Source organism: Bos indicus, chromosome 7 (assembly GCF_029378745.1).
Source record: "Bos indicus isolate NIAB-ARS_2022 breed Sahiwal x Tharparkar chromosome 7, NIAB-ARS_B.indTharparkar_mat_pri_1.0, whole genome shotgun sequence".
Lineage (NCBI taxonomy): Eukaryota > Metazoa > Chordata > Mammalia > Artiodactyla > Bovidae > Bos > Bos indicus.
Window position 1 is genome coordinate 101,306,003 of NC_091766.1, and position 20,563 is coordinate 101,326,565.

At 39.1% G+C, this 20,563-nt stretch overlaps 1 pseudogene; it reads right to left on the bottom strand.

Moving 5' to 3' along the window:
• Window positions 1-844: 844 nt before the first annotated feature.
• Window positions 845-2,543, bottom strand: LOC109561144 (large ribosomal subunit protein uL30-like; annotated as a pseudogene).
• Between the last annotated feature and the right edge of the window lie 18,020 nt (window positions 2,544-20,563).

Here is a 20,563-nt window from a genome sequence, read left to right on the forward strand (position 1 = left end):
CTGGTGGGTTACAGTCTGTGGGGTCATAAAGAGTCAGACACGACTGAGCACACATGCATGAAGGCACAATCTGAGAAAGGATCCAAAGAGGGTTTCTAGTTTGTTGCACCTCTTGGGCTCCCTGGGAGGAACAAATGTTTGCAAGCAGAATGACACAGTGGAGCCTCCCAACCTGATTGTGGTTGGATGCCTTACTCACTGCCTTGGTAAGTGCTGTGCAGAGATGTGGTGAGAATTATCTCCCAGAAGAAAGGACAAAGGGCTGAGCAAATCTCCTGGTGAACAGCCCTGGGTCTGCCAGGGTATATCTCCTGGGCCAGGAAAACAATAGGCCAACAGGGGCTGCACAGTCTCTATTTCAAAACAAGCTCATTAAGAGAGTTTACTGAGTGGCCACTGATATTTACCAAATAATATTGTGCCTTATAGCAAATTTCCTCTTTAACCTGCCGTAAGGATACTGATGGAAGCAAAGTGAAATTATGGAATGGTTACTCTTCCTCACTAAGGCCTAGAAGAGCATTATATAAGATTTTACCAAGTCCTCTTGCATTTCATGAGTTTTATTATGCTGCAAATTCTTCCTCCAGGGAGTAAATTTTGATTTAGGCTATTTTTGTTTATGTTTTGCTCTCTTATTCTGTTTTTTGCAAAGCAAAAGTCTGTAGCACAGGAGCTAAGGAGACCTATAAGAAATAACAATGATATACACAGACTAAACTTTATGAATTTAATGACAGGTTCAATGTGGCCTGACTTACTGGGATAAAAAGAAGAGCTAAAGCAAAAATATGTATCATGGATCATGAACTAGGAATAAAAAGAGAAACGCCTGCTCAGAATATCACATAAGAAAGCAAAAATAAATCCACAAGTATATATTTTTAATTTCCCTTAATTGAAATGTACTTTGTGGAATTTCACCCAGATGTTTCTGAAATTATAACATAAATTTCATATCTTCTGTTGATCACTGTATTTGTTTTTTCAATTTGTTTCAATCATTTTTTAACTAACCAGATTATAAATATAATCATGGTAGATAACTTGGTTCATCCTTCTAATAAGCCTGTTAATCTGGTCTTCCCTGTTGCCAGCATCTCCACCTTCTACAAAATGGGTGGTCTTTTTCTTCATTCCTTCTCATGGATAAGACAATTTAAAGGTCCACAGAAATTTGTTTGCTTCTTTGAAACATTTTCCAATGGTATAGATCTCATGAATCAGATCCTCCATGCAAATAATGCCATTATTTCCCAAGAGATCAAGCAAACAAGGCGTTATCTGTCAGGGCAATTCACTTCTTGTTGATTTTGCCATAACCACACTTGTAGATCAATTCATTTACTGACTTCAGATTTGGGTACCCCCATGCAATGTATGGCAAATGCTTCATGGCAAATAGATGGGGAAACAATGGAAACAATGAGAGACTTTATTTTCTTGGGCTCCAAAATCACTGCAGATGGTGACTGCAGCCATGAAATTAAAAGACTCTTGCTCCTTAGAAGAAAAGCTATGACCAACCTAGACAGCACATTAAAAAGCAGAGACATTACTTTGCCAACAAAGGTCCATCTATTCAAAGCTTTGGTTTTTCCAGTAGTCATGTATGGATGTGAGAGTTGAACTATAAAGAAAGCTGAGCACCGAAGAATTGATGGTTTTGAACTGTGGTGTTAGAGAAGACTCTTGAGAGTCCCTTGGACTGCAAGGAGTTCCAACCAGTCCATCCTAAAGGAAATCAGTCCTGAAGATTCATTGGAGGAACTGATGCTGAAGCTGAAACTCCAGTACTTTGGCCACCTGATGCGAAGAGCTGACTCATTGGAGAAGACTCTGATGCTGGGAAAGATTGGAGGCAGGAGGAGAATGGGACGACAAAGGATGAGACGGCTGGATGACATCACCAACTCAATGGACATGAGTTTGAGTAAGCTCCTGGAGTTGGTGATGGACAGAGAAGCCTGGTATGCTGCAGTCCATGGGGTCACAAAGAGTCGGACACGACTGAGTGACTGAACTGAACTGGTGCAGTGTATGGCTCCACTATTGATGTCTTGTTGAGCTTCACAAAGGTGCCTCTGAAGATCCAACGGAGACGAAGGAGCTGTAGCACCTTTCGAACCTTCGGGCTCACACAGTTGGTAGCTCTGATCCTGATGACAAATGCCAATTTGGGTTCCACAGCTACACAGATGTTGCTGGCTCTTCATGCCATCCTAGCCATTCGAATTTCAGTTCTATATATCTGCTTAGCTTTTTCATTGATAAGCTTCCTCCTTACCTTTCAGAAGCATCTTTTGGGCAAACTTCTTTCTCAGGCGCTTGATCTTAACCTCAGCGAAACTCTTTCGCTTTTTCTTAAGGGCTTCTGGCCAGCAGGAACCTTCTTTTCCTTTTTTTCCTCTGCACCGTCCATGGTTCCAGCCGGGAAAAAGGGAGTTGGCGCATGCACCTGTCACTGTATTTTAAGTATGGGAGTTCTCTGCACAGGTGCATGGTCTGTAAACTTAGACAATAGTTGCTAAGCCATTTCAGAACTAAAATCCCCCGTCCATGTAGGAATGAAAGGGAACAGCTAATCAAGAGAACATAAAGGAAAAGAGAAAACTTTCAAGGCCTCTGTGTACCTGATTCAGCTGAGAATGAGCTCTGACAATTGAAGCTGTACTTACACATAAGGCCCAATTTAGTCACTTTCCTAAAAATAAACTGTCAAGTGAGTCAGCCAAATAATTCATTTTTTCAAAGAGAGAGATTTCCTAATCGGAAGGTTGAACTCATCAACCATTTGCACTGATTGACCATTGTAATTAAAAACAATCACATCAGAAGTGCCTGTACCTGGACAAATTTATTCAAATGGCTTAATAATCTTAGCACTTCACTCCTGCTCTTAGGACAATAGCTTAAATGAGTTGGTGCCCCACACATATTTGCTGAATATTGGCACAAAGAGTGCATGTTTTACCAAACAGTACCTGGTCAGAACCAAGATCCGTTTTGAATAAGAGCTGGGAAAGAAAAATCAAGTGTCTTAAGTTTTGGAATATAAAAGGCAAAAATTAGTCCCAATATCACATTTACAGTATTTAAATAGTTTTAAAGTAATAATCATAGTAATCACTCAGTTGTCCATTATAATCAAAGTTTTTAAATGAGAGAAAAATTAATAAAGAGCACTTTCAGTAACTAGCACAAGGGCCCCTATAAAATGACCATCTGTGTGTTAAGTCGAAAAGGACCTGTTCAGGAAATGATTTCTTTTATGATGAGATTACTGCAAGCTGGTGCTTAGGAAAGTGCCTTAATGCCTAGTCTACCTGGTTTAGATTAAGTCAAATTTTCTAGCACTTTCGTGTGTGGTTTTTGGAAACATCAACAAAGGACAGATTTTTATAACCAAAAAAAAATGCTTAATATCACAAATTTCACTACACAACGCTTTAATAAACTTGAATTAAATTATAGCAGTATAATTTACAGCTTGGTATTAATTTTCAGTACTCTCCTTCCTTGAGAAAAAAGCCTCCATCATGAAGGGCCAGAAGGCTGACTTTATCCTTATCTTGATATAGATTTAGATTCTTTTATCCTTCAATTCTGGGAACTTTCCCAGTGGCTCAGCTGTAAAAGAATCCGCCTGCAATGCAGGAGACATAGGAGACTCGGGTTTGATCCCTGGGTGGGGAAGATCCCCTGGAGTAAGAAATGGCAACCCACTCCAGTATTCCTACCAGGAAAATCCCATGGAAAGAGCCTGGAGGGCTACGGTCCATGGGGTCGCAGAGACTGAGCAGGAACGCAGGCCTGCTTTGATTCTGTTCTTGGAAACTGGTGCCCTCTTCTGGAGAACCATAACTGGGTCTTGCCGGCTGAACTATTTTCTTTCTATCAACACAGAAGAAACTCCAGTCTCTCTGGCAACCACCAATGAGAATTTGAGTTACTCGTTTCAACAGCAAGGAGTCTACCAACTTTTCATGAGCTTCTTTATTTGTTCCTGTCACTACTGCACAAATCTTTGCAATTAAGAACTTTTCTTCAGATAAAAATTATCCTACTCAACCCATTTAGTATGTTGTTTTTCCTCCATCACTGGCAGGAAAAAGCAGATAATGATTTTGATGACCAAGCAGACACAAATAAAAGTCATTTTTAGCAAGACAAATTTAAACATACAGCTTTAGGAAAATGCTGTTTATTTCCAAAACACTGCAGTGTAAAACAGGTGCAGAAAACTCATTCTCTTCAACAGCATCATCCTTATTGCACATTGACTTGTAGAATTTAAGCGATCAGAAACCCTGTGGCTCAGAAATAAAAACAAGAGATTGCTGTGCATCTATCATGTGTGAAGAACATGGTTTGAGTGAGTAAAAAGGAAATGCAGGTAAGAGAGTCAGACCTGCACCCCTGGGTGATGACTGTTAAACCACTTAACTTCAACATACATCAGGTTTCCCCATTTGTAGATTGGGAAAATCTTGTTTTGCCTCTTTCATCACCAGAATGTTGAAAGCACGTTGTAACAAAATGTGTGTTGACTTCCTCTGAGGGGAGAAAGTTGTAAAACATAAATTCATTAAGTTACATTAGAAAAACTTTTCCATTAGAAAAGTTGGAGCAGGATACAGTCCTGATTAAACTGTAGTTCCTGAGAGCAGAGATCACCAGTGTAGTCACAGGAAGTATAAGGCTGTAGCCTATGAGTAACCATTTATTGTTTTTATACAGAACTGTTACCATAGTAAAGACACAGATTATCAATATATGATAGGGTAAAGGCTTATGCTTAAAATCTCCTGCAATTCATAACTAACCATGCTTGATGTACATAGAGTTTCCTCTTTAATAAGGCATAGAAACCATTCCCCAAAAAGCCTGAAATTGCATCTTTTTATTCACCTATTTTAAGAGCTGAAACAAAATGGTGCTGAGTGGTTTATTCCATCAATTGACATTCTATAGAAAAGAAGCAGGCTATAAATTAATAAACAAGTCAAAATGTTAATATGCTCTAGATACTTGATATAGTCATGTCAAATTAAATCTGGGCAGTATAGTCAGTAGTTTTGCACAATGTATTTTTAAACAAGATGAGGAACAATTTAGCTCTTGACAACTCATGGCCACAGTGGGAATGACATCATGATCTTAGCCAGCACTGCTCTTCAGGGACCCAAGCTGCGGCTGCTGCTGCTGCTGCTGCTGCTACTGCTAAGTTGCTTCACTCGTGTCCGACTCTGTGCGACCCCATGGACAGCAGCCACCAGGCTGCTCTGTCCATGGGATTCTCTAGGCAAGAACACTGGAGTGGGTTGCCGTTTCCTTCTCCCCGCAAGCTGCTAGGAGACATGAGAAGCATGAAGCTTTCCAACCATGCGGGATGACCATTCTGAACTGAGCATAAAAAGAGCTCCTGGCTGCAGCAAACCTTAGAAAAACAAGAGAGCAGCTGACCACCGATAACAGCATGCCCAGACTCAAGAAAAGTGTTCCAAAGATTTATGTTAATGACTTTCTCTCTCACACTCAGTCTTTATATGAGGAAATTTTGCATCCTGTTCCTCTCGGAAAGTATTTTATCCAATTTATGAAATCTACTGAATATGTTTCTTAAAAATCTTATGGTATAGAATGTTGAATAATAAATGTATTCCTTTTTCAAAGATGGATACCTTTTAAAATGTACTTTTTACAACACAAACATAGACGAAAAACAATGGCCTGATACCTAATCAACAAACTCCTGATGTTTTCCTCTCCCCAAGTGTTTCTTAACGTGTGTAATTGAGCATATCTGGCCATTTAAGAAAACATTCTCCTTTCTTTGGATGGAAGAGTGCTTCACTAAAAAGTCAAAGAAGTACGTTGAAATAATTGATATTTCTAGTTCTTAGCATTATTAGCTTAAAATAACTTAAAGACTTTTAAAAGTATTTTTTAAAAACATAACCTTTAACCTCAAAGAAAATAAATAAAGATAGCACTAAGTCATGTTCGACTCTTGCGATCCCATGGACTGCAGCCTGCCAGGTTCCTCTGTCCATGGGATTCTCCAGGCAAGAATACTGGGGTGGGTTGCCATTTCCTTCTCCAGGGTAACTTCCCAAACCAGGAATTGAACGCAGGTCTCCCGCATTGCAGACAAATGCTTTACCGACGGAGCTATGTGGGAAGGTTTTACCCTCAAATTACATTTAATTTCTTATATAAAAAGTGCTCAGTGCTTTGTTTACTATAGTAAATGTTGTATTAAAAGTGGTTCTACTAAATTAACTGAAAAGAATGGTTTCTCAAAGTAATTTAAGAATCTAGTAATAGTGCAAAGAAAAACTTTACCCCTTTTAAAATTAATGTAAGATTTCTTGCAATTATACATTTTAGATCAAACACACATTTCATGTTTATTTACATATTTATTTATAAAATTTTATCAGAAAATTAATTTTTGAGATTCAGTGTATCTACAATTATACCACTGTTTGTAGAATGTTTTATCCACAAATGTTTTATCCTTCATGAATTTTATTTAATTTTTTAGGTTTTTATGTACTGTTACTGCTAGTCCCAGAATACGTGTGAATCCTGGAAGATAGGAACCAAGCCTTATGTTACCCTTTGCATTTGCTGAGCCTAGTGTTGTGCTGGTACATGTTAAGTGCTGAATTAAAAGTTGAAGGATAAATTAATAAATAAATGAATGATGTAGCAAAATCAGAGAATCATATAATTATCTCCCCATATATTCACTTTATGTACTAATATGACCACTAATATACAAAGTATCAGTATTTTTTTTTTTAATTTAAAAGCCTAAGAGTGGATCTCACTGGTGGCACAGTGAATAAGAATCCGCCTGCCAGTGCAGGGGACACAGGTTCAACTCCTGGTCCAGGAATATTCCACATGTAGCCTCTCTGCTACAACTACTGAAGCCCTGTGTGCCTAGAGCCTGTGCTTCAAAAGAGAAGCCACCGAAATGAGAAGCATCACACCGCCTACTGCAAGGAAGAGGAGCCCTCAGTCTCCGCAACTAGACAAAGCAATAAAGACCCAGCAGAGCCAAACAATTTTTTTTTTAATATAAAAAAAAGCCTAAGATTTTCTTGCTTTCTCAGCCTTTATTCCAACTTACCATTTTACCTTTGAGAAAACAAGATTTTTATTACTGTGTCTGGGATTTACCCCAAGTTATACAGCACTTTCCCCCAAAATCTTTCCTCTACTAAGAAAATACTATGTAGCACCAAAAACATGGTAACTATGCGACATCACAGGTATGGTACCAGTGCTATAGAGATAATCATTTTGCAATATATAAATGTATCAAATCAACACATTATACACCCTAAATTTACACAATATTAAATGTCAGTTGTATCTCAGTAAAGCTGGAAAAATATTATTGTTCACATTCACAGAGGCAGAAAATTGAACAGAGGTAACCAGAGTCTGAGGGAAGGTGGGGGTATGGAGTTAATGTTTAATGGGTACAGGTTTCAATTGATGATGAAAAACTTTGAACACGGGTAGTGATGATGGTTGCACATCATTGTGAACATATCTAATGCCACTGAACTGTACACTTAAAATGGCTAAAATGGTGGATTTTATATTTTACCATAATGAAAAATGCATATGTGTAATATTTTTTAAAAAAGAAAAGAAAATATGTAGAAATATTTTATCTTATATACTTGATTACCTTTGGGCATTTTTACCTTGAGCTCCTTAACTACCACATAGAAATAATCCAAAATAAAGTAAAAATGTCTAAATAAAAAAACAGGATAAAATTGATATCCTGCAGTTCTAAATCTGGAGAAGGCAATGGCACCCCACTCCAGTACTCTTGCCTGGAAACTCCCATGGACGGAGGAGCCTGATAGGCTGCAGTCCATGGGGTCTCGAAGAGTTGGACAGGACTGAGCAACTTCACTTTCGCTTTTCACTTTCATGGATTGGAGAAGGAAATGGCAACCCACTCCAGTGTTCTTGCCTGGAGAATCCCAGGGACGGGGGAGCCTGGTGGGCTGCCATCTATGGGGTCGCACAGAGTCGGACACAACTGACGTGACTTAGCAGCAGCAGCAATTCTAAATCAAATGTAAATTTAGATCTAATAAGTATTTATTTCCACTAGGTGGAGCCATTTGCTAAACTAGCTGTAGGAGAAGTGATTGAAACAGTGCACGTTTATAATTTTATGTAGTTGTTTAGTTGCTAAGTCATGTCTGATAAGAAACTGCAAAACAATTTTCCAAAGTAGCTATACCATTCGCATTCCCTCTAGCAACAAAAGTTCCAGTTGTCCCAAAGTCTTATTAGAACTTGGCCACTCCCTTGCAGGACACTTGGTGGTGGATGTTTTGGACAAGACCAAAGTTCTGATAACCCTATCTGATTCCATTCATATGACATTCTTGAAATGGAAAAACTCCAAAACGAAATTGGATTAGTAGATGTCAGGAACGGGAGTGGGAAGAAGAGACTAAATGCAAAGGGGCATTGGTAAAACTTTAGAAGAGATTAAATTATTCTATATCTTGTTTGTAGCAGTGGTTTCATGATCATGGACATTTGTAAAAAGTCTTTGAATATACACCTAAAAATGCTGACTTGTACTATTCAAAGCTTTTGCCCATTTATTATTGAGATTTGTTTACTTAATATTGAGCATTTAACATTCAATTAGTGAGACATACCAAAAAATTGCCTCAGTCAGTTCAGTCGCTCACTTGTGTGATCCCATGGACTGCAGCACACCAGGCCTCCCTGTCTATCACCAACTCCCGGAGTTTACTCAAACTCAAGTCCATCGAGTTGGTGATGCCATCCAACCATCACATCCTCTGTCGTCCCCTTCTCCTCTCGCCCTCAATCTTTCCCAGTGTCTTTTCCAATGAGTCAGCTCTTTGCATCAGATAGCCAAACTATTGGAATCTCAGCTTCAGCATCAGTCCTTCCAATGAATATTCAGGACTGATTTCCTTTAGGATGGACTGTTTGGATCTCCTTGCAGTCCAAAGGACTCTCATGAGTCTTCTCCAACACCACAGTTCGAAAGTACCAATTCTTTGGCGCTTAGTTTTCTTTGTAGTCCAACTCTCACATCCATACATGACCACTGGGAAAACCATAGCCTTGACTAGACGGACCTTTGTTGGCAAAGTAATGTCTCTGCTTTTTAATATGCTGTCTAGGTTTGTCATAGCTTTTCTTCCAAGGAGCAAGCATCTTTTGATTTCATGGCTGCAATCACCATCTGCAGTGATTTTGGAGCCCAGAAAAATAAAGTCTGTCACTGTTTCCACTGTTTCTCCATCTGTTTGCCATGAAGTCATGGGACCAGATGCCATGATCTTAGTTTTCTGAATGTTGAGCTTTAAGCCAACTTTTTAACTCTCCTCTTTCACTTTCATCAAGAGACTCTTTAGTTCTTCTTCGCTTTCTGCCATAAGGGTGGTGTCATCTGCATATCTGAGGTGATTGATATTTCTCCCAGCAATCTTGATTCCAGCTTGTGCTTCATCTAGCCCAGCATTTCTCATGATGTACTCTGTGTAAAAATTGCCTATGAGAAAGCAATTATGATTGAAAACATGCTGAAGAATTCTCTTGGGTTTTGTAAAAGTCTCTGTTAACATAAAAATCTTAACTGTTTTTCTCTGTCCTACCATATTTTAAGGATATGTATTGACACTTTCTGATAAATATGTATTTGTTTAAGAGGGTCAAAGACACTAATGTGATAGTGACGATGTTTGTTTTATAATAAAAAGTCCAAAATAAACTTGGATATAACAGAACATCTTGGGATCGCAAAGAGTTGGACATGACTGAGTGACTGAACTGAACTCCACAGAATATCTTGGTGAGCTATACAAATCAAGAATCACCACATATTGTTCTTTTTTAATTGAATACTTTCTTTCATATATATGTGAAAATAATCTTACTCCTAAAGATGAGAAACCAAATAAGTATTTTAGATAGACAGAAGAGCATTCTGAGATATATGCAGATGCTTTACCCTCTGAGCCATCAGGGAAGTCCCTATTCATATACACAAACATATGTATGTTATATACTTCTCTATGTCATTTAAAAGTATCTTCAACTTTGATGAAGTTAAAGTTATATAATAGTTAATTCTAGTTTTACTACTATAGCCTAGTACTTATAAGTAGAGTAAATCTCATTTTTAAATATGTTTTGTTAGAAATTCCCATCTGTGTTTCATTTGGAGTAAATGGACTTGGGTTTTCAAGAGGGAAGACATCCAGTAAATCTTAAAAAAAAAAAAAATCATGCTTTGTTGGCACTTTTTAAAATATATTCAGTGAAATCTCATACTTAATTCATGCAGTAAGAAAACTCAGAATTTTGTAGCCTATAAGGTGGCCAAGAAAAGAGGTTGGCAGAAAAGCTTCAACAAAGTGACAGCATATGAAAATATTTTTGAATGAATTTGGCCCTGAGAATTATAATTATAGTCTTCAGCTCCATAGAAGAATAAAACTGGATTATAAAGTAGGTTCATAGCTATAAAGTAACGGAATACTAGCAAGTTTATGAGTTCTTCTGGTCATCTTCTAATGAGGGTGCTTTGTCTTCTTGGCTCTCTCATTTTGAGAAGAATGTCTAGAGCATGAAAGATATCAGATTTCAATTAAAAGGCTTCAAAGGAGTCATTAGAATATGGTCACAGAACCAATGGAAAGCATAATTAAAGACGTAAAGGAAGGCATGATGGCAATGTTCACCAAACAGAGACTATCAGTAGAGAAGTAAAAATGATAATAAGAAAGAAGAGATGAAAACTGGGGACTGAAAAGTAGATATGAAATCATATCTGGTCAGTCTCAGAGAGTTTCTGCGGCTTGTTTTTTGCTTGCTTTTATCTGGTTTCTTTGCATGCCTTGTTAAGTTTTTTAAGAAACTGAAAATTTTAGGTTATATAGTGTAGAAACTCTGAGTATTGATTACCTCTATTTCATGGCTTGTTACTGTCATTTTTAAAATTTGTTCAGTAACTGGCCAGATTATTTTAATATAGTCTATTCCCCATGCATACCGACCTTCCCCCTCCACCACCCCCAACCACTCACACACACAGATTCAATGTTAAAATTCTGTGGTTGTTTTTCAGGAAGGCACTGCTTTAGGTATGCCCACAGTCTCTCTGGGATGACAGTATGTGTATGGTTCTGTTCCTTTCTTCCATTGACCACAACCAGCAGTTAAATACCATTAATTGCCAGCTGATTGCTCTGTTGTTCTACAAACTAATCCAATTAAATGTTGCCTCCTTTGAAGAAACAAATTCTCCGGTCAGTATTTGATATTTGTTCTAACCCTGGAAGGCTTCTCCCAGCTATTTTATTCTCTAGTTCTCTCCTACAAACTTGTCAGCCAATAGTCTAGGCTATACTGTCATTAAATCCAAGAATCACCTCCGAATTGCCTTTCACCAAGATTTCTTTGGATCTTTGGATGGAATCACCGACTCAATGGACATGAGTTTGATCAAGCTCCGGGAGTTGGAGATGGACAGGGAGCCCTGGTGTGTTGCAGTCCGTGGGGTCGCAAAGAGTCGGACACGACTGAGCAGCTGAACTGAACTGAACTGAAGATCTCTTTACAGTGCTTTTAGGCTTGAACTTCTTTATGCTGCTGCAAATGAAGTCAGTTCCCTTGGGAAGAAAATTAAAAGCTGTATGTTTTGTGGCCTGATTCTCTCTCAGGCAAGCTGTCTTAGCCAGGGCTCTGGAGCTGGGGGTGGTAACAGTCCCTGTTACCATCTTGAAGCTTGACTAGAGAGTCAAGCATCTCTCTGCATGACTACCCCACTGTAGAAGCTGAGGACTCGGTACAGAGGTGGTGGGTGGGCAGGAGTAGAGGTGCTCTCAGCTCACCTCTCCTCGCATGGAACCACGCTTGATGAGCTAGGGCAAGGACGATCAGGATCCCAGTATTTTCAATGTTTTGTACTCAAGGTAGAACCTCCAGTTCATAAGTAGGGGCTGAGTGGAAAATGTGAGTCCCACCTCTCATTAGCAACCACCTGGAGTTTAGCCTCAGCAACAGGTCGCCAGAGGCAGGATAAGCTTCTCCTCCAGGGAAAAAAGCCCTTGGACTAGAAGCTGGGATAAGAATTGGTCCTATCTTCTTGGGCTCAGGAGTCTGGAGTAGACTCTTCATCTTGCTGAGCAGAGAGAGAGGAAAAGAGGAAGCAGTCTTGGTTCAAATATCACGAACTCTCACCTTTTTTTTTACTGAATGTTGATAGACTTAAGTAGATGTTTCATTTGCTATTTGTCCTTAGGACCATTTCCAGAAGCTCTGAATGGTTGGTTTTTCTTTTTTTAAAAAAAAAAAATGTTATCAGTTTCACTGAGGAAGGGGTAAGCGGAGCTCTGGACACAGTCATCCCAGAGACTGATCCAAACTTTCATTCATTTTCTATATATGATCGATCAACATTGACATGGAGCACAGTCAATGTGCCTGAGTTTTCCCAGGTAGCGCTAGTGGTAAAGAACCCGCCTGCCAATTCAGGAGACCCAGGTTCCATACCTGGGTCGGGAAGATCCCCTGGAGGATGGCATGGCAACCCACTCCAGTATTCTCCAATATTCTGGAGGTTCACAGGACAGAGGAGCCTGGAGGGCCATGATCCCTAGGGTCACAAAGAGGCAGACATGACTGAAGCACATGCGCATGCACACACACACACACACACACACACACACATACATACGAGTGTGCCATGAATTCAGTTAAAATGAATAGGATAAGGCTCCTGCCCTTGAAGAGAAAATATTCTAGTGTAAGGTATAAACTAATAATTACAACCCTAAGGGACAAGAGCTACAACAGAGAAGTATATTAAGTGCAGTGGAAGCAAGGGGTAGAGGTGACGACTTTGGGATGGGAGTGAGAATGATATGGACCATCTCATGAAAAGAATTAGAAACAAAGAAGGTGACCTCGGGAAACTTTAGCTCTGCTAGATCTGCCATCCCTGAAAGTCATTCCAGATAAAAACAATGATGATAATCATTATATTAATAATATTATTGGATTTAAACAATTGACATTTCCTTAATCTTACACATAATAAAAGAATCTCATAATTTTTGCTGCATTTGTCTGTAATACAAAATATAAGTAAATCACATTGAGCTAGTAGAACTTCAAGGCAAACTCTCTAGCCTCCTCCTTCCAATAATTCCACCTAGTTTGTGTCCCTAAGCCCTTTTTGTACAGAAATCTAGAGCCTCCATTGTTTATGGAGAAGAGGATATAGTTACATACCATTTTGGTAAAGTCTCCAAGGAACAGAGGAATAGGATCAAGCCCTTTTGCATTCTAACATATCATGCTAGATAGGATACTGTCAACCAAAATAATGCAGAGAGTTTCAAATAAAGCAGTTTATTTGTGGCCCTAAGAATTGCAGTTCAGGAGATACACATTAGGGTAAGACAAAAAGCACATTCCAGGGAACAGGAAGAGTCATCAACTTACAAAAGCAAAAGCCACAAAGCTGTACTCTGACATAAAAAGGAAATGTTTCTCAAGGGTTAGTTGTCACAGGTTGTTTTAGAGTAAGGTTCCAATAAGTATCTTGAGTTTTTGGCAGATTTTACGGATGTGTCCATTAGGACATTAAGTAGTCAAAGGATCAGATTTCGTAAGTTACAGCTACTCAGCGGCCTCCTGACTCCATTTTAAAGAGCTCTCTTAGCAATATCAACTCTATTTTGACTTTCTTTCCACACTTTCCCTGGCCAGTTTCTGTTATTTCCTTTTGTCATACATATGCTCTCTATTCCAAGAAGAGTTCAAGAATATAAAATCCTTCTAAAAATATTTACAAACAAAACAATAAGAGTGACAACAATAAACATAGGATTTGTCGAAGAGAAAAAGAAAAATTAAACCGTATCATCTGCCTTGCTCTGTTCCCAAGGACAGCTTTTGAGTTTCTAATTCAAATGTACAGAAACAGCCTGTCGGCTTAGCTTAACCCATTTACTGCCTCAGCCAGACCGCTCCAGTGCAGTGCAGAAATATTTAAAATTTATGACTTTGGCTAAAGAGCTTGGGGCCATTGAGATAGTATCTGGAAAACACAAGAATTGCTGGATGCCTAGGATACAAAACTAGCCTGATTTTTAACATGTGGAGTGGAGTTATTCATTCTATCCTTGAAGAGTCTTGCAATATTTGACTTGAACAGACTATGTCTACATCCATGACCAATGGTTTCACTGTTAAGACTATGACTGTTCCAACTTCAAGCATGTCTTGTGTCCTTTCTTCAGTTATCGTGGTCAAAGCATAGTCATGGGCATTTAACATCACTGTCTTAATTGATCTAGACAATATTACAAATACTATCGTATTAGGGCACCTAATCTCTGACACAGGCCCCTCATGTAGTAATAACAACACCCAGCAAAGAATGAATGAGGGGTTTCCTTCACTGTGTATCCATCTGGATATAGACTGGAAATAAGTCAGAATGATGGAGGAGAATGATGTTGTGAAGTTTTCAGAGCATATTAGGGTTTTTTATTTTCCCCTTTACTAAGATGTCATCATAGATCATAATACCCTTGAGATGAAGTGACTGGCTCTAAATAATCTTCTTGTCAGAAATAACTGAACAAACGTCAGCCTCTCTTCTAGCGCCGTCTCTCTCTGTCTCACAGGACTCTCAATGTTATTGTTGTAGTATCTTTTTTTGAATTATGTCAGAGAGTCACTGAAATCTTCCAGCACTAGGTTTTGAAAAAAGACAACACACTGAACAGTGAGAAATGGAGGAGAGATGTGATTAATCATCTAAGGGGAGAGGCACAGAAGCGTAATTCTTCCTCCTGACAGATGCTCCGGCCCATGACAGATTCAAGTGATAGCACTGCTAGAGAAAGTTGGCCAACTGCTTCAGGCACCATCTGCTCATTTCCCCCCAGAAGAGTAATCCCTTCAAAGGAGGAGTTCAAAAGGCTGCTCAGGCACTTAACAAATTTCCATCGATTTCTAGAACTATGAGTCATCCACATGTAACCCAAAGAAGAGTTAACCCCAGCCAGGGCAGAGGCCATCAGAGCTGAACCAGATCGGGGGAAAAAAATTATAAATTGCTTTAAATCCTAAGTGAAGTTTGTCATTACATCTCTCACGCTATCTGAGAAGTGTGGCCTGAAAAGCCAATTGTCTGAATAAACCAGAATCCATATTTTAAACTGAACATCTGTATTACCCAGATGAGTCCTTCCCATATCTTCTCTTATGACTGAAGCATAAGAGTGGAGTAGATAAAGCAAGTTCAGAGGCAGTAGTGGATAGGAAAAGAGCTGTCTTCAGAGAATCCACGTGGTCATTGTAAGGGAAACTCAGCAAAGATGGCACTACTGTCTTTTTCTTCAACATCATCTACAACCTAAAAGACAAATTTTTCTCTTTGCTATGGAGGAAGTTAAGTGTAGTGGTTAAGGGTATCACATTGGATGTCAGGTAGGTAATGTTCAGTTTCCAATCCTACTACTTACAAATACTGTATACAATCTTGGGCAAATTACCAATCTTAATTTTCTCCATGAGTTATTAGAAGGTGCCTCTCCAGGTAACCGTGTCACACCACTCCAAGAGTGAGTGACATTCGTAGAGAATTCCATGTGAATCGTGCCTCCTGCAGTCATACAATGCGCTTGGCCCTGTTCCTGGCATACAGTGAGTATTAAAAAAAAAAGGCGGAGGTTAAATATCCAATATTCAATTCAGTCCGCTCTTGTAAACAAGAAGGAGGAAGTTCTGTAAATATCCGCGAAGCATATGGTATTAATAAAAACACGAATCGTTAAACCCCTACTGCCACTATTCTAGTATTAAGTTGTGCTTCTTAGTAATCACGTGTTCTTGGGCAGTTTACCTAACTTCTTGGTGCCTCAGTTTCTCCTTTAGCAAAAGAGGGCTAATAATACTCCTTACATTTTAGGGTTCTTGTAAATCTTCCCAACCCAGGGATCGAACCCATGTCTCTTGCATCTCTTGCATTGGTAGGTGGAATCTTTACCACTGTGCCATCTGGGAAGCCCACAACGATTAAATAAGTTAATACATATAAAACATTGAGAAAAAATCTGGTAAAGTAAATAAGCATTAGTTATAATTATTTACATGTTATTTGTAAAGGTATCCTAAATGTATTGTCAAGGTGAAAAAGCAAAATGATGAATACCTTTAAAAATTAGGGTAATTAGAATAGTGGTTACCAGAGGAGAAGAAATGGGTAAAGGGATTCAACTGTACAGTGATGGTGGAAACAGCTTCTACTGGTGAGCACGCTGTAGTGTAAAGAGAGATGTCATATTTCACACATGAATCTAATACAGTGCTATAAAAAATACAGGCAGAAGGCAATGCTGCTCCAAAAATAATGATGATAATAATACATATATAATGTTTTAACTTATATATACATAAAATTTCTCTGTAAGAATAGCTAAGAAATTTATCTGGAAGGGAATTGAGTGGTAGGAGGAAGAGGGAGCATTTTCATTGTACAGCTGTTTACACTTTTTGAAGTTTGAATCATTTGAAAGTATTAGCTTTGAGAATTTTTAAACATAGCCAATATTATTATTAAGTTTGATATAATTTCCCTTATATTAACAGATATTACTATTAATACTATAATCAAGTATCATTGCTGCTTCTGTTGCTAAGTTGCTTCAGTTGTGTGCAACTCTGTGCAACCCCATAGACAGCAGCCCACCAGGCTCCTCTGTCCACAGGATTTTCTAGGCAAGAATACTGGAGTGGGTTGCCATTTCCTTCTCCACAAGTATCATTGGGTACCAACTATTATGTACCACAATACATTGTATTTACACAAAGGATATCTTGACCCTCCCATTCAAGAGCAGTTAATTGGATGCAACAAATAAACACAAGCCTACAAGCATGAGGAAAGCACCCATGAAAGAAGTGTGCAGACCACATTCTCAGGGGTGAGGCGAAGTCAAAAGACAGAGATTATTTCCGGCTTGCAATCAGTGAAGCTCGATGGATGCATTCCTTTCCAAAGAAATTCAAGGCAGAAGAAATGGTACAATTTGATTACAATAATATGGTTCATTACTGGGAAGAACCAAGAACTGGAAGATGTAAAAAACAGAGAATATGACTGGTGCTGGAATTTGGAAGGGAAACAACTTCATTCACTTTTCAACAAAGAATATTTTCCTCTCACTGGAATAAATCATGCCCATGCATGTGTGTGTGTGTGTGTTTGTATCTAACAGTACATATTGAATGAGAGTGGTAGTTACTCAGCTGAAGGGGGAAACCTTATTAAAAGCAACCACATTGAGGGATTGATTGATTTATCAACTCTAAACCATAATGTTCAAACATCTGTGTAAATAGAATAATTGTTATCTCATATAAGTTTGAGGCCTTTAGAAAATGAGTTTGTGATTTCAATTAGTTTATAAACCCTAAATCAATTTAATTGCAAATCATAGCTATGCTCCTAATATTTTCTTGAAGCTACCTCCTTAGAATTTTCTGTGGTTTCCTCCAAGTATAGAAGCTAAAAATCACATCCAATCCTTTCAATTTATATACTATTGTAGTCAACAGTTTTTGAGTTAGAAAATTACAAGGAATTTGCATTTGACCCACATTTACTTAAGTGCCTAAACTGTGTTTTCACAAAGATTTCTTTGTAACCTTTATAACACTGTGATGACATACTTAATTCCTTCTTTGACAAATAGGCAATTGGGTCTTAGAGATTTACCAATCTAACTGCAGAGCTGAGCTTAGAATTCAGGTGACGTGTGTATGTAGATATACACACAGGTGGGGGGCAGAATAAAGAAAAATAAGGGCCAAAGTCATTGGCAATTTTCACCACAGCTTTATTGCCTCAGAATCAAATTCAAGGCATATTGTAGTAGAAGGCACCATGGTGAGAGGAATACCAGGCACATACATGACATATATATATATATATATATATATATATATATATATATATATATTTCTCTTAGTCAAAGAAAGGTTAAAATGATAATTTCCCTTTGCCAATTTAGCTTCCATTCAGCTTTGTGACAGTTATCCATTTACTGCCTCTCAGATCCAAACATATCCTTCATTATCTCATCTGGGACAATGGAGCCCAACCCTCTAAGCAATCCCCCTTTGCAGTGAACACAGGGTTAAGCCTTTTTTTTCCCTTCAGTAGAGAAGACTGAAAGGACATTACGGAAGAAGGGAGATCATCTTTCCTGTTCCTGCATGACTTCTGTTTATTTCTTCTTGGCCCCACTGTGCCACAGCCAGAGGTGATACCCACATTCAGTGGACATCCTGCCCTTTGGCCATGCCCACGTCATGGAGCCACTTGGTCAAGTGACCACCTTGCTGAGACCCTCATGACCCAGACATCTCATACCCCAAGATCTGTGCCAGCCTGCTGACTCTAACACTCTACTCCTTTAGGTCCCCACTCTCCCAGCCTCAGGTCGCCTACCTCTCCTACTTGCCTGGGGAATGTGGGCCAGCTCTGGTTCAGGCAACCCCATCAACTTCTCTGTCATCTAGCAGGCTACAACTTTCCTTTCTCCAATGAGGTCTGAATCCTAGCCTTAGGGAGAGCCACCCCTTCAAGTTTTTCCTTTCTTTGGTACTCTCTCAGATATTCTTTCAGTTCAGTCCAGTTGCTCAGTCGTGTCTGACTCGTTGCGACCCCATGAACCACAGCACGCCAGGCCTCCCTGTCCATCACCAACTCCCAGAGTTCACCCTGACTCATGTCCATTGAGTCAGTGATGCCTTCCAGCCATCTCATCCTCTGTCGTTCCCTTCTCCACCTGCCCTCAATCTTTCCCAACAACAGGGTCTTTTCAAATAAGTCAGCTCTTTGCATCAGATGGTCAAAATATTGGAGTTTCAGCTTCAATATTAAACCTTCCAATGAACAACCAGGGCTGATTTCCTTTAGAATGGACTCCTTGGATATTCTTTAGCATTCTCTCAATCTTAATAATCAGTCTTGAGTTATAATTAATAATTCATATATTAAAACTTCTCAGTTCAAATAGTTGTGTGGTTACTGTCTCCTGTTTGACTGATAAAATCTCTAACCTTGTTATTTTCCACATAAGCAGATCTAAACTATGTTTTCTTGCCTAGTTACATTTCAATGTACCTTTTCTTACTATTAAAGACAATTGAGATTAAAGGGAAGAAGGAAAGGAGACAGCTGGGTATAATTGTCTGTATTGATCAAGGTGGTTTGTTCCTGATTCTCACTTCCACCTATTATGCAGAGCACTGGTTCAGGAAAACATTCCTCTCCAGAGTTTGCATATTCTTTTCCAGTCAAAACTAGAACATTATTCGTTACTCACTAAACCAGAGAAAAAATACTAAGAAATTATTTTGCACGTGTGCTCAGTCACTTCAGTCATGTCCAACTCTTTGAGACCCTGTGGACTGTAGCCCGCCAGACTCCTCTGTCCATGGGAGTCTCCAGGCAAGAAGGCTGGAGTGGGTTGCCATGCCCTCCTCCAGGGGATCTTCGATCCAACTCACATCTCCTGTGACTCCTGCATTGCAGGCAGATTCCTTACCTCTGAGCCACTGGGGAAGCCCCAGGAAATTACTTTAAGAAGAACAATGACAACAAAAATAAGAACATCTAAAATTCTAGTTCTAAAGTTTCTAGGGAGAAGAACTGGGAACAGATTGTTTTACAGATTTCTTATTCCACTCAAAGATTTTTATTGGGCACTTAGCAGTAAGGTCCTATATACTATTGACAAATTAATAAAAAATAATTAATAATATAACAATGATCTAATGCTTTGATATCCTCGATATTTTTGTGTCCCCTCCCAAAATTCGTAGATTGAAATTCTAACCACTAATGTGGTGTTGTAGGGCCTTTGGGAAGCTCTTAGATTTAAGTGAGGTTATCAGGGCAGACACATTGACTTCCAGCCTCCAGAACTGTGAGAAATAAATGTTGCCGTTGAAGCTACCCAGTCTATGGTATTTTGTGGTCGCAGGCTGAGCTGACTAAAACACCAGTCTTCACAATATACAACTGATACTGTATTTTGAACCACTACCTTTGAACTGCTCTGAACTATACTCTCGGTTCTCAGAAGGGACTGCGTTCTCTCCACCCCAGACTGTCGCACACACTGCCCTCCCTACTGAGACACGCTTCCGTTCAGATTCCCACTCCTCTGTTAGCCAACACCCAGGTATGATTCAGATCTCGGCTTAGAAACGCTTCCCTCAGAAAGCCTTCCCTCTGACCGCACCACACACACACACACGCGCGCGCGCGCGCGCTCGACTGTACTGGATTTCCCTTTTACGTGCTTCAATTTCTCAATACATAATAAAACTACTTGAAAGAGGGAATATTGTCTTGTTTATCATGCCTAACTTGTGATGGGAATTCAACAAATATTCTCTGACTACTTTTAGTTTCTTGGATAAATCTGTATCTAGAGCC